This window comes from Ambystoma mexicanum, chromosome 3p (assembly GCF_040938575.1).
Source record: "Ambystoma mexicanum isolate Mex_15411 chromosome 3p, UKY_AmexF1_1, whole genome shotgun sequence".
NCBI lineage: Eukaryota > Metazoa > Chordata > Amphibia > Caudata > Ambystomatidae > Ambystoma > Ambystoma mexicanum.
In genome coordinates, this window is record NC_090925.1 from 648,364,240 (window position 1) to 648,379,248 (window position 15,009).

Sequence of the window (15,009 nt, forward strand, 5' to 3'; positions counted from 1 at the left end):
GGTTGTGAGCGTTGATCATCTCATTGCAGTGCAGGAGTCCCCAGAAGTCCTCCCTCTTGTCCCCACGACTGAGGCCCAGGAACAGGGAGATCTGCAGAGCTGCACAGGAACAGAAGTCATCTGCTGCACTTTTCTTCATTCTAAAGGTACTGTAAAGTCTGAGAGAAGTTACCTCTTACTATAGAGTTGCTTGTATCTTCTACGACCAACAAGTCTAATCAGTTTGTGACCTTACATTCGATTCTTCTTTTCTTCAAAGACTTCTAAAACACTGTGCAAAGACTTTCTACTTACCTACAAAGTGCTTCAGCTCATATAGATTTTTCCTATTGAATTTGGCTTAGCCTCTCCCACTGAATGACTCTTATTGGGTGATCTGAAAGTATTTACCTCCTTAAGAATGATGTGGTCTCTTGGATGTTCTAAATAACCTTTTACTTTGACTTATTACTATTTGATTCTAAATGCAACAGTGATATATTAATGTCCCCAGCACCCTAGCAATTGAAGTCACCTGAGGGTGCAGGTGGTGTCTGTGGGCCATCTCAAAAGGGTATCTACTGATTTAGAGATATTAAGAGTGTGTATTTCATGAAGTGTATTTGAGTGTTATTGTTATATTGCTCCCTTCTGAAGAAGGCTTATTCTAACTGACTGATAAATAAATTAATAATTGTGTATTCAAGACACCTTCAGTGTAAGAGTTTATTTGAATACTTGTAACTGTAAATCACTGTGTAACTCCACTACAGCTCACATTGACCCCTCTTGAGATATGTCTGGCTTCTCAACACGCTACCAAAACTGTGCAGTACAAGCTTATACCAAAAGGTTGGGTTTCCTATACCTGTAATCAGAGTTGTTTGTAGTGTTCCCAGTGGGTACTGCATACACACTTTGCCTAACAAATGGGACTAATATGATTGGCTAGGATGAGAGACCAGCATAAAGAAGTAGGAAAAGGGACTAGCTCTAGGATGAGAGACTTGGATGAGAGACTGGGACTCAGACTCCATAAATGATAGGGCTCTGAAGTATTTCTTTGTTTACTCATGCATGCACTAAGACATGCTGGCAGGAGAAGTCATTGTGAACAGCAGGACACAAAGATTAACAATCTGTGATGCAGCCAATGGCTAGTGTGAGAGATTTGAAATCAGACAAGAGACTAGGGCTATGATGAGAGTCTAGGTCTAGCATGAAATATTAGGTGTAAGAATTAGGAATAGGATGATCGACTAGGGCTAGAATGAGAAACTGGGACTATAATAAGGGACTAGGATAAGAGATTAGTACAAGAGACTAGGGATGAGAAAATAGGGTCCAGGGACTAGGTGCATGGACAAGAGAGGGCGAGATACCAGGAACAAGAGACTTAAAAAGGGATTTAGACAGGAGAATAGAGGGAGGAGGGAATAGGACTGGGTTATGGGTCTGCACTAGTAGAAGGGACTGGGTGATGCAATCAGGGCTAGGATGAGAGATTAGGAATAGATGAGAGACTATAAATAGGACATGGACCTAGGAAAAGAGACAAGGATGAAATACTAATACTAGATGACGGATTAGAATGAGCGACTATGACAAGAAACTAGGAAGAGAATGATAGATGAGGACACTGACTACGACTAGGATGTGATACTAGGGTGAGACCAGAGACCCGGGGCCTAGGGCCAGGACAAGTAACTAGGATAAGGAACTAGAACACTAGTATTAGGGACTAGGGAAGAGAAATTAGGATCAACGATTAGGTTTAGAATGGGAGAATAAAGTTAGCCCGAGAAACTAGGCATAGGGACTAGGAGGAGGGACTCTGACACAGTACAAGGGGCAGGATCAGGTACTATGACAAGACACTATAGATAAAGGACTAGGGATCCAATACTAGGGATGAGAACCTAGTATGGGGCACTAGGAATGAGGCACTAGGGACTGGAACAGAAAGACTGGGTTGAGAGACAAGAGCAAGGCAAAGGTACTAGAATCAGGAAATAGTATGAGGGGCTTGGACAAGGGGCTAGGATGAGGGACTATGATAATATACTATGTCAAAGGATTAGTGTGAGAGACTAGGACGAGGTACTAAGACTAGGTTGAGGGTCTAGGATGGGGGATGAGGGACTAGTGCTAGGGTCTAGCATTAGTTTGAGTGACGACAGTGAGAAACTAGGAGTATACTCAGTAGGCACAGGGACTAGTACAGGACTTTAGGGATGGCGCAGTAGGGACAGTGATGAACACTAGGATGAGGGACTAGGACAAAGTACTAGGACATGAGACTAGTGTAGAAACGAAGACCTCTGGTACTCAAGGTAAGTTCATAGGGTCTTTATTGTCCTTGTCCTGTACTCCATCAACAAGACACAGGGATGGTAGGGAACACAGATGACACAAGATCATAAGAGAAACACCGGGCTCACCCCCACCCCCACACCCATCTTCTCAGCTCACAGCTTGCTCTCTCACTAACTGTTACCCAGTAGAACACTCCAACACCAACCTTCCACAGCTCATGGCATCACACACACAGCTGCTCTGTAAGCCAGATTACTACACCTCTCCCTATGGAAACACAAAGGAATGAGGTAACATGACCAGCACCAAACCTTAAACATCCAAACACAACACAGTACCAGAAATTCCGCAACACAGCGGCCACCCATGCCCAGAACCCCTGGCAACTTCAATTAATCTGGACCACACAAAAGGAAACCATTCTCAGGCTAAACCGGACTAAGTAGAAATTGCTAACGGCACACAAACTCCACAACACAATTTACCAAATCCCTCGGTTCACACCTCGAGGCCTAAAAACAATAAACAGAGCACTTACGCCTGTCCTGAGCTGCCCCTCAGGACCTAGGGCTGCCACCCCTAGCCACACTATTGTTAGATAACACTAACAAAACGCCCTAACCAAACTTACCCTCCTGTGCACTGTACACCTTCCACTCCGGTCTGCCACCCGAGAGTATCAGAGCTGCCCCTCTGAGCACAAACCAACTGCCCCCTAAGGGAGCAACAACAAATGCCCAACAGCAACTGAGGGACCCACGCAGCACAACCCTGACCACAGTAAAAAGAAGAACCGCATCCACAATACTGCTCCACTACCACAAAACCGTTGGCCATTTCCTCTTTCTAACATTACACCATTTCTAAACAACCAGTGACAACCTGATTTACCAAACTCGGAATCAGGAGGTAAACTGGCAAAGTTAAAACTCCAACCCATAGTGACCTACCTCGGCCCTTAGACCAAGCACTATGGACGACATGAAAATTCAACACAACTCAGACATAGCGACCAGACTGAAGTTAAAACAAACACTATGGGCCTCATTCCGAGTACGGCGCTAACCAATGGCGCTATTAACGCCTTGGTTGACGCCGTACCCGGACCGGCAGCGCCTTGGTGGTTGGCGGAATTACCGCCCCATTCCAAGGTTGGCGGGGCGGTAATTCCCCAATCCCCATTTACCCTTCCCCATTCCCATTCTTGCCCCATAGGGCATAATGGGAGTGGGGAAGGCGTCAATTACGCCACCGTAAATTACGGTGGCGTAATTAACATCAAGGTCCCTTAGCGCCATGGTATTTAACGCCTGCTAAAAGCAGGTGTTAAAAGCACCATGGCGCTAAGGGAACTCGGAGTATGGCGGTAAGGGATTACCGCCACCGCTCTCGTTAGCGGTGGCCGCTATCCCTTACCGCCATACTCGGAATGAGGCCCTATGAAATACACTGCAGCAAAACAGCTGCCCTGAGAACAACACCCACGCCAAAAGTTACCTACCCTGATAACCATCAGGCACTAATGATCACAACACTGAGGTCAATAGTGACCTATCCTGATAACACATCAGGCACTAATGACCACAACACCAATGGTAATAGTGACCTACCCTGATAACACATCAGGCACTAATGACCACATCACCAATGCCAATAGTGAACTACCCAGAGAACACATCAGGCACTAATGACCACAAGACCAATGCCAATAGTGACCTACCCTGATTAGACATCAGGCACTAATGACCATAACACCACACCATAACCACTACATCAACTCCAACCACGCACCCAGGAATAATGCACAACTGGGACCAAAAACACCATAGCGACCTACCCTGGGACCAAACCACTATGAAACCACAGATAAACATTTCCCTGAGATACACCACTAAACACAGTGTCCTACCCCGGCACTAGACCAGGCACTACAAAGAGAACACAGAGTGAGAACAGGCACACCTAGCACTCTACACACACACCATAGCGACCTACACCAGTATCAAAACCGGGCACCATGGAAGAACAACATCTACCTCACACTCCCAAACTAGTGCAACATGCTCCCCCACATGCAGAAAATAGCGCTCTACCGTAGCACTTAACCAGGCACTAAGAACCCCCAAAGAGCAATAACTGTGGGATGTTTTTACCCATGCATCCAAGCCCTACAATAAAACTGTGCAGTACTGGCATGGAAAACATCATGATGGCCAGAACTCCCCAGAGAGTGCACAGGGAAAACATGAAGAATAGGCTGCCACCCATGTTTGCCTCTGTTGTGAGCACAGGGGGGCACTGCCTAAAACCACCAGTGGGCTACACAAACAGTAGCCTGAAACCATTGGGAATGACAATGCTGATTGCCAAAAAAGCAACTCAGAACTGTGGGGAATTCATTTTCTAAATCCCAAAAATGGTTGCATTACCAGTACTACCCACTATCAGAAAGCCGGTGTTTTAAAACCACCAGACTTTTGTGTAAAACTGAACAAATGAAACAAAACCAGACCAAGGAAAGACTTGCTAAGAGGTGGACACAATGTAAAACTATATTTTGAAATGACTTGAAGGAAGTAATTATTTAATGTATATGTAAAAATTGTCAGTTTGATTTGAATGTAGAAAACTGGGAACAAAAAGTGACATTTAGCTGAAACCTGGCTTAATGAAACTGGATTCTGCCTGACAACTACCCCCGACAGGAGTTGAAACCTGCTCAGTCACTTCCCTTGCCAAAAGGAGTTATCACCTCTCTGATTAGATTAGGGGTGGAGCAGCTGGGGACTACAGGGAGTTGAACAAAGGCCTGTCCTGGACTCAGGCAAATGTTATATTGGGGGGCCGTAGAGTGGCTTCCTCTTAGGGGAAACTGGGAGGGGCAGTGCCTCTGCTAGCAGCTGAGCTGGGGGGAAGTGGATAAACCAGTTATTCCACCCTGTGATGTGGGAAGCCACACCCCTTTTTAACCAGGGCATAATTTTAAAAAGATAGATAACTCATAGTGCGGACTTGTCAGAATTATATAAGTAATATTATTTTTGTGATTTTTCTGTGAACATTTTGAGAGGCGTTAGGACCCTGTAGAGTATTCTGAGGGGTTGCAAGCGGAAAATAGGGTCTCACTCCAAATGTCTGCATGTTAAAAATCTGACACTTCATCAATTAATGTCCATACTCCTTGCGCACATGTGTGTAATTTTGGGTAAATGTCCGATATTGCAAAACCAGTTAAAAAGCACAAAATGTTGGCATTTTTTAATGCAAGCCCCCAGGAAGATCAGAGGCGGACAAGCATGGACCATAAGGAATATATAATGTGCACATGTAATTTCAACAAATTGTGTATCTGGGAAGGATGTATTTGAATCAAATATAGATTTGTGTGCAAACTGACCAGGGGAGGATCCTCTGACCCATAAACAGACTTCATCATGCTGACAATCCATTTCCTTCCCCCAATCATGGGAAAGGGGAGAATTGGGCCAATGACAAGTAGAGAGGGGCAGGCTTAGCTAGGCCCAGGCACACACCCATTTTCAAAACACATAAAAAGAGACTGCTGGGACAGGTAGAGACATTCAATTCCATTTGCTGCGGAGCATGCTGAGCGACGACTTCACATCCAGAGATCCAGACTTCAAATCCATCAATCTCCAAAGACCAGAACTTTACTTCAGAACTTAAAGCAAGGGCCTAAACCCACAAACTGAGAACTCTTCTCAGCAGGCCTCAGCAACCTTAAAATCATTTGCAAACTCTTCCACAGCCGGGGGCGAGCTGTTTGAATTCTTTTGCCAAGAACAATTGCCAGAGACCAGACCAGAGATCCAGAGTGACCCAGACCGCTGTGAGCAGAACCAGAGAGCTGACCCAGATCACTGTGAAGTGCCGAGACCAGAACCGGAGTCCAGTCCAAAACCTGACCAGATCCGTGGCAAGGCCTATTTCAAATTTATATTGTGAGTACCTAGCAGAACTGTGCAGAACCAATCTCTTAGTTAAAATAATCTAATCCAAACTATTTTAACCTAAGTAGAACTGCCTCCTAGAAATCGTGTCATCTGTCATTTTTAAAGCTGCTCAACTGTCACCTGTCAATTCTGCAGCTGCAAGCTGTCACCTGTCATTTTGAGTTTTACTTTAAATCCGAAAAACAACCTTTACAAAATCGTTCATATCTCTGGAACCGTTTGGGCTAGGAACGAAATTTACGATTCACGCACTTGCGAATTTTGCCGCGATTTGCGATTTGGCCTGATTTCTTTACCTGTAAAAAGATAGCAGCTTTTTGCTTTCCTCTGCTAAAAATGTGTTTGCCTCTTAATAACCATCCCTGAATCATTGCTAAAGTGAGCCTGAGCTCATCCCAATTATCTCTCACTCACCCTGAACCTCCTAATGGGAATTAAAAGCATTTTCAGCATATTTCTCACTTTATTGCCACCACATTCAAAGCACTTGGGCCTGTGTTTTAAAACTCATACCGGTTTTCTCTAAGCTTGCTGGGGTGGGAATTGAATTTCGTATTGTATATAATTGCATTCCTGAGAACTGTGTGTGTTACTTCCATCTCCTTCCATTTCTTACATTGCATAGGGGAGGGGGCTGAATTGCCAGAGAAAAAGTGATTATCTTATCTTTTGCTAAAATCATATCAAGTATTTCTGTACTGCATTTTATTCCTCATTGCTTTTCCCTTGAAATCATAAAAGAATTTTTGCTACTTTATCCATCCTATACTAACTCCTCATTGATTATAAAGAAGTGTGCTAGTGTCAGATTACCCATTGTTGATTAACATTATATTTATAAGGGCGATATCGATTACTAATTCATTATAAAAGCGTGGTATCTATATTTTGTTTTATTTCTCAAATAAACCTTTTAAACTTGCTAAACAGAACTACTTCTTGGCTCAGTGGGGTCAGGGGGATTCTAAGAGAGGGGTGTTATATAGGGGTAGTCATCCAGAACTCATGAACTGGACATAAAGATATATCAATAAGGGTTTCCATTCAGTATCCCAGACTAGGCATTGACTTAGCTGTAGTGTTGAATTGAATCCTCTTACAAATTGGGGGCTCGTAGCCAGGGATTCCGGATTAGACCTATCACTTGTGCAGATTAATACAGTGTGCTAACTGACAAGATACATACATCCGGTCGGATCACCACGCTGTGTTACGCTGTAAAGCACTCCTCAAAGGAACGCTCTAAGGAAACGGTCTGTTTTGCAAAAATAAAATACAAACTTCTGTAAATCAGGAAGGAACTCAAATTCCAGAATGACGACACTGGTAGACATCAAAATAGCCAGAGAGCACTTCTTACATAAGCTATTTGTGAGAGGTGAGTGGACTCATCAGGACCAAACGGTCTGGTTGCAGGCAATCGCGCAACAGGTCACTGAAACAGGGTCAGATATATGGGGAGATCAGGGTCCCCTACATGTGGCCCTGAGTGAACTATATATGGCCCCTAAAGCCAAAGATGAACATAATAAGATTGCCAGGATAGCGGCATATTTGTATCTATATACGGGAGCCATACAGGACAAATGTGCTGAAGGCCAAGATCTGGCAAATAGGCAACACATGGCGTTAGAGAAGGCCCAATCTGATCTGGACTCTTCTGAGCAGAGGCTGCTCAGGAGCCAGGAGTCAGAAAAGGACAGCAGACAGTACATCACTAAAATAAAGGTGGATTTGGATGTGCTGCAACAGGAAAAGGCGGACCAGGATACCAGATTTCTGGCCTTGCAGAAGGAGTACCAAGAAGGTTTGGACTCCCTACTGCAGAGCCAGAAAAAGCTGGAGCAACAATTAGATTTCAATAGGGCATGTGCCGAGCAGGTAGTCACCCTGCAAAGCCACCTAGATAGGGAGAAGGCAGAGAGCAATAAACTGATTTTGAAAGACCTGGATACCCAGGCAGAGTTTGACCAGGAGCGCCAGAAGGCTGGTGCCTTCCAAAGGCAAAGGGACGACCTGGCGGCACAGATGCAGGCTCTTAGTCAGGAAAGGGATACCTTAGGCCAGGAAGTCTGCCACTTAAAAAGGAAAATGGAAGAAAATCACCTGGCCCTCCAGGGACTGGGTGACCTCCAAAAAGAACACCAGAACTTGTTAGAGCACACCAGGAGGGTGGAGGATGCTCTGGCAAGAAAGGAGCAGGCCAATAGGGACACAGCTCAGGAGGTAACCCTCCTGCAGCAGAGACTGGCCCAGTACTCCAGGACCAATCAGGAGGCACAGAGAGAAAATGAGGCTCTCTGTCAGCACAATGATAGGCTCCAGCAACAGGTAGCGATGCAGGAGAGACTGATAGAGTCTAGTAAGGCCTTAACTGAGGAACTGAAAGTGCAGGCTCTTGCATTGCAACAGGGAGGAGGGGCTGATAGAGACGAGGTGCGCTGGGAAAGGGAAACACCTGAGCATAACCTCAGGAGCCCTGGTACCAGAGGCCTTCATCTCTCCCAGTCCCTGGACTCTGCCACCCCCATGTCCCCTCGTGCACATGAGCCCAGGGCCACGGAGACGGCAGATTACTATCCAGCTAGAAGTATGGGGCTCATAGGCCAGTACCTCCCAGGAATGGATGGGTGGGCATCCGGGTATGGGCACCCAAGCACAGTGCAATTTAGTGGGGAACCCCAGGAGAGTAGGCCCATTAAGGGCATCCTGAAAACCTCTGCCCAGTTAGGTCAGTGGGGGGGGGGGTACCCATCAAATCCTGGCAGCAAGGAGGGATCTGAAGACTCCTCTGAGCATTACAGGACACAGGAGACCAGGTCCCCACATTCTGCCAGCCATTCCCAGGCTCACAGAATCCGGGAAAACCTGGAAGATCAGACGAGCACCTCTGGGAGCAGCGCTTCTGAGTCGGAGGATGAATGGACCAGGGTTACCAAACCAAAAAGGCCAATAAGGCAAAAAGGGCCTTGCTTAAGGACCCATTGAAACAAATAAAGGCAACAAGGAGTGTCATCACGCCTTATCATAAGAACGCCAAGTATTCTGTTTGGGAACACTTGGAGCTCTATGAGCAAATGATGGAGACTTTCCATTTGAAGGACAGCCAAAGCTGTATTCAATATGTAAAGTGGACCTTCTCACCAGAATACTCCAGTTTTTCTGCGGGGCTGGAGGATCAAAACCATTCAAGGTGGTCCACATACAGGGCGGCCATCTTGAAACATTTTTCTGTGCACAGAAATCCTCAAGAGGCTCGCAAGGCAGCCTACAATTTGCAATGTGGGGAGGATCAGGCCCCACAAGAGTTTGTGCAAGAATTAAAGCGTGCTTTTGTGCAGATCACCAGAAGGGTACGCATGGATAGCAGAGAATTTATCAATATGTTTTTCCATGTCTTACCCAAATACATATTGACCCTGCTCGTGAGAGATTTTCATGAGAAAAGATCTTTAGACTGGGTCATTGAACAGGCTACCCGGATCTATGAGGTGCAGAAGCCTATTGAAAATAAAAATAACGCGCCGAAAAACCCCAAAACCAACAGCACCCCTGCTGCTGCCAAGGTGGCAGAGGTAAAGGTTGCCCCCGTTTTAGATTTGGAGATGGGGGGGCCTAAAAACCTACCTGCACCAAATAATTCACAGCCCAGAAGGCCCTCGGGCCAGTCACAGACAGGGAGTCGAGGAGGTAGTCCCACAAATGGGGTCCCCCGCTCCCCTGACTATGTAAGTCCCCGCTATAAGGGAAACCAACCAATCCTGGGTTATGTGTGGACTCCTCCAGCCCAAGGGGGGGATCCAGCCAAGCACCTAACCCCGGGAACTTCCCTCCCAACTTCCCACAGGAGGGCAGAAATTCTCAAAATCCTGGGCAGAACTTTTTCCCCAGGTATCCACCCAATTTCCCGCCCCAAAATCCTCCATCCTTCTTTCCCCAATCCCCTGAGCCCAGACAACCTAATCCGGGAGAGGGGAGGCCAAGGGTGGAGGGGTACCAAAATCTTCCCAACCAGGGGTACTACCAGAGAAGGGATAGCTACCCTTCCCGGGATCAGCCCAGGGGAGAAAATAGAGCCCTGTATCAGCCTGAGCGGGTTTCCCAGTTAGAGCGCCAGGTCCAAAATATGGCACGGGATCTGGGTCACATACTGAGGGCTCAACAGAACCCTCAGATGAGCATGCCACCGCAGAATGCCCCGAACTCTGGACCTGGTGCTCCAGAACAATGACGGGGGCAGCACCCCGATAACACACCGGTTCCCAGGGAGGAGGCACAAGGGGAAGGGGGGTGTAAAGCCTTGGAGGAAGCTTCCTTCCCAACTTGTAAACAGCCCCTGGAAAACCAGGAACCAGAAACAAAATCTCCTACCCCTGAAAGTCTGCCACCCAAGGAGCAGAGAGGAGGTAGGAGAAACAAAGGACCCAAACAGACCCACTTTGTGGAGGAGGTACAAGTCTTCCAATTTGAGGGAGAGGGATCCTCAGAAGATCCCGGGAAAAGGATCTCCTCCTTCAGAGATGGGGCAACTCCTCCCAAGGAAAAATGGGTCCCAAGGGATGTCAATTCAGGCTGGGGAGTTGTGGAGACTGAGCTACCGCCGCCCATCATCTCATCCCAGAACCGACAATACCGAAATCCCCTGGTTCAAACCCATCCTGGTGACTGCCTTCAAAAAGGGGGGGGCGGTCCAGAACCGGAACCAGGGGAACCCACAATGGCTCTGATCGCCAGTTGCCAACTTTTTCTTTCAGATTCCCAAGGCTCTCCACAGAATTCTCCCCAAATCTCTTCGCTAGCAATGTCCAAAACCAGAAAGTTAGCCCAGCAGTTGTCCAAAAATGTGCATTATCTGTGCCCCCTTGAGGAGAAGGAGGGAAGATACTATGCCCCGGTACAAGTACAGGGGCAGGGTACAATTTTGGCACTGGTGGACACTGGATCCCAAGCTACCCTTCTGTCGAAAAGGGCCTTTGAGGAACTAAATGCAGGAAGGGGGGAGAATTACTGAATTCCTCTCACCTCTCTTCCTGGACAACTGCAGAACTTTGACGGGAAGATAATTCCCGTTGAGGGACTGCAGACTTGGACATTAAAATTGGGTGACACAAGGTGAAACACCCGGTCATAGTAGTGACTCCAGAGGGCACCCCTTGTTTACTAGGGAATGACCTCCTGAGAAGGTTGTCACCCCTAATAGATTGCGTACACAAGGTCCTCTGGACCCAGACTAGCCGACCAATAAAATTAAAACAGAGTGTCAACCATGTTAGTTTAAATGGCACCTGCCACATGGTTGAACAAAAATCTGACCAAGTAGAATTTCACTTCCAGAACAACCAAATTCCAGACGTGACAGTAATAGCAGTAGGACAACAGACTGGTGATGGGGGGTCCTCTCTATTTCTGAAAATCAACCTTCCTTCCAGTTTAAGGTGATATTCCACACTGGAAGGAAACACCCTGAAATTCTTTACTAATCCGCAATCAGAAACTCCCACTCCTATAGTCCAGAAAGATGTGAAATCAGCTCAGAGCCTGGCTGATATTCAGCAAATTGGAGAGCAGTTGTTCATCCCTGTCCAGTTAAATGATGGGAAGGACTCTGTTCTTGTTCGAGTGTTTGTGAACAACGGTAAGAGCTTCATCAGCGAAGCCATGTTCCGCCAACTCCCAAAAGATCCAGCCATTCCCACATTCAAACTGATAGACAAATGGGAAATGGACCTGGAAGCACCTAATTCCAAACATCTCCTGCCAAGCAGGTGTATGCTCAAAATCTCCATTGGCAACAAGAGCATAGTCCATAATTGTAGGGTCGTGCGAGACGTCACTGCCGCCTTTTACTTAGGCAGTGACATTCTCAATCGCTTTGCCATTAGTTTGGACCTAATAAACTTCAACGCTTGGTCCCGATTAGCGGATAATCCCATGGGCTTTGATGATCCAGAAAAAGCATTTAGGTCAGCTCAATTGCTACCTTATGCAGTTGAAATTCAGATCAAAGAGGAAGTCACCATCCCAGAAAGGACCCGACAATTCTCCCTGGAAGTGAAAGTTAAAAGAGGATAAAAATTGCAAAACCCTGATGCTTATATACATCTAAATGCTTCTCTCCAACAGCAAGGGTTGGGGGTAAACCCAACTCCATTAGTCAACATAGAACATGACACCATTCCAATAGAGGTGGATAACAGTGACTTAAAGAGTATTACTCTAGCCGCAGGCGTCATTATTGGAATGGCGGTTGATGGCCAACATTTCTCCATTGATCTAGGAAATGAACTGTTAGGACCAATCCCCAAGGACTGTTTTGACAGTGATGACAAAACAACACCAGACAGGATCTTCACCCGGCATGGGGGGAACCTCCTGGTGTACACTTCTTGCCCTTACTGTAAGGAAGATGTGACTTGTCACTTCAGGAGGGATGAGGTGATTTTCCAGGTCCATGAGGGCTGCCTTTCCCACCTGAAGCCTCCAGTCCAAATCAGCACTCTGACCAGGGACTTCTCCACCCAGCTGGAGGAGGCCGCTGAGATAGCCAACCCAGAAGTCTTTCCAGGCTTCAGGCAGATGGTGGAAGAGAGAGTCAACCTAGCTGATGCCTGTGTGACTCTGGAACAGAAGCAAAAGTTGAAACAAGTTTTCTTGGATTTGCAAGATCTCTTTGCGGTAGACTCATATGACTGTGGTCGCACAGACATCCACACAACAACAATTCCCACGGACCCTGGAATGACTCCAGTGTTTGTGAAGCAATATCGTTTGCCTCTCGCATCCATGGAGTCCCTTACTGAAATAATTAAGAACCTTGAGTCCCGGGGAATAACACGTCCAGTACACAGCACCTTCAATAATCCGGTGCTGGGAATATTGAAGCCAAACGGCCAGTGGAGACTCTGCGCCGACCTTAGGGAGCTCAACAAACGGGTCCATACTTCCCGATGGCCTCTGCCCTACATTGACCAAGGGCTGGCCCAGATTCAAGGGTCACAAGTATTCACTGCAATAGACCTGACCAATGGATATTGAACCGTGCCTGTCAGTAGGGAGGACCAATACAAACTGGCTTTTACCTTTGGGGGCCAGCAGTACACCTGGACCCGGACTCCCTTCGGATACCTCAACTCCGGCAATGAATTCAACATTTTCCTACATAAGGCCATGCCCGACCTGGGGGTGAGGGGTAATCTGGCTTATGTAGATGATGTCCTCATCAAAAGTTCATCTGTGGAGGAACACATAGTGGAGATCCGTTATGTTCTGACACAGTTGAGGGCCGCCGGAGCAAAACTTTCCTTTCAGAAAGCACAGTGGTGTAGAACCCGTGTTAATTTCTTGGGGCATGAGATTACTCCTCAGGGTCTCTGTCCCCAAGAAAAGAAAGTGGAAGCACTCCAGAAACTGAAAGACCCCACAACTCTGCGGGAACTAAGGAGCCTCCTTGGACTGACAAATTACAGCAGAAAGTTCATTGAAGGCTACGCAGAGATCACTAGACCCCTGATTCATCTCTTGAAGGGGGAGGTCAAGTGGGAATGGGGTCCAGAACAATCCGAGGCGGTAAGACAACTCAAAAGAAGCCTCTCACAAGCGCCTTGCCTAGCTTACCCTGTCAGAAACAAGGAGTTCTTCCTGGATACGGGGTTCTCTAATACATGCTTGACGGCAGTATTATACCAAAAGCATGACAAGGTCAATAAAGTAATCTCCTATGCGAGCAAAACTTTATCCTCTGTGGAGGAAAAATTCAACGATTGCGAGAAGGCACTCCTGGCAACGGTGTGGGCATTGAAGAATTACCGCCCGTTTATCCAGGGGGAACACATCATAGTGGAGACTCCACACCAGCCTCTGCAATATCTTCAAAGTGACAGAATCCGGGCTGGAAATGTGAGTAATTCCCGAATTACTTCCTGGATTCTGTCAATGCAAGGCTTTCCTGTGGAGGTCAGATATGGCCAAAACAAGAAGAGTCCCCTCGCGCAAGGTCTGGCTGACTTGCATGATTGTGCCAGAGAAAACTGTCTCGATGACGAAAGTCTAAAAATCAAGGACAACATGGAGGCATACCTTAATTCCCCACACAAAGTCTTTGAAGAAGACCAGTGTGAGGGAATGCCCACTGTCTATGTGGATGGATGCTCTTACCATGTTGACAACAACGGGGAGAAAGAACTGGTGGCCGGCATAGGGAAGGCATGGGTGAAGGAGTTTCCAGAACCCTCCGCTGGATACAAAATTGGTCCCCGAAGTAGTCAGGTGGAAGAATTGATGGCTGTGCATCAGGCCATCCTCACTGCTGTCCAGCATCAACTCCATGAACTGGTCATAATCACAGATTCGGATTATGTACGGAACGGGTTCGTGGAGCATCTGGTCAACTGGAAAACCAGAGGCATGTTATGCGCTAATAACAAACCCCTGAAACATGGGAAGTTAATCCAAAAGATTGATGATCTGGTCCCCTCGAATGGGATGACCATCTACTGGAAGAAGATCAAGGGTCATCCCAAAGTAGAGGGACCAGACAAAACTGGAAATGACTTAGCTGATCAGTTGGCCAAAACAGGGGCCATCCAAGGGGATCTAATCAAAATAGAGTCCCTGTTGGGGGAAATCCAGGTCACCTCTATCACTAGGTCCCAGACAAATGCTCACAATGATCTTTCAACTGCACAATGGAGTAAGGAGACCCCTGATGCTGATTTAATTACAGCTCAGAAGGGGGATCCAA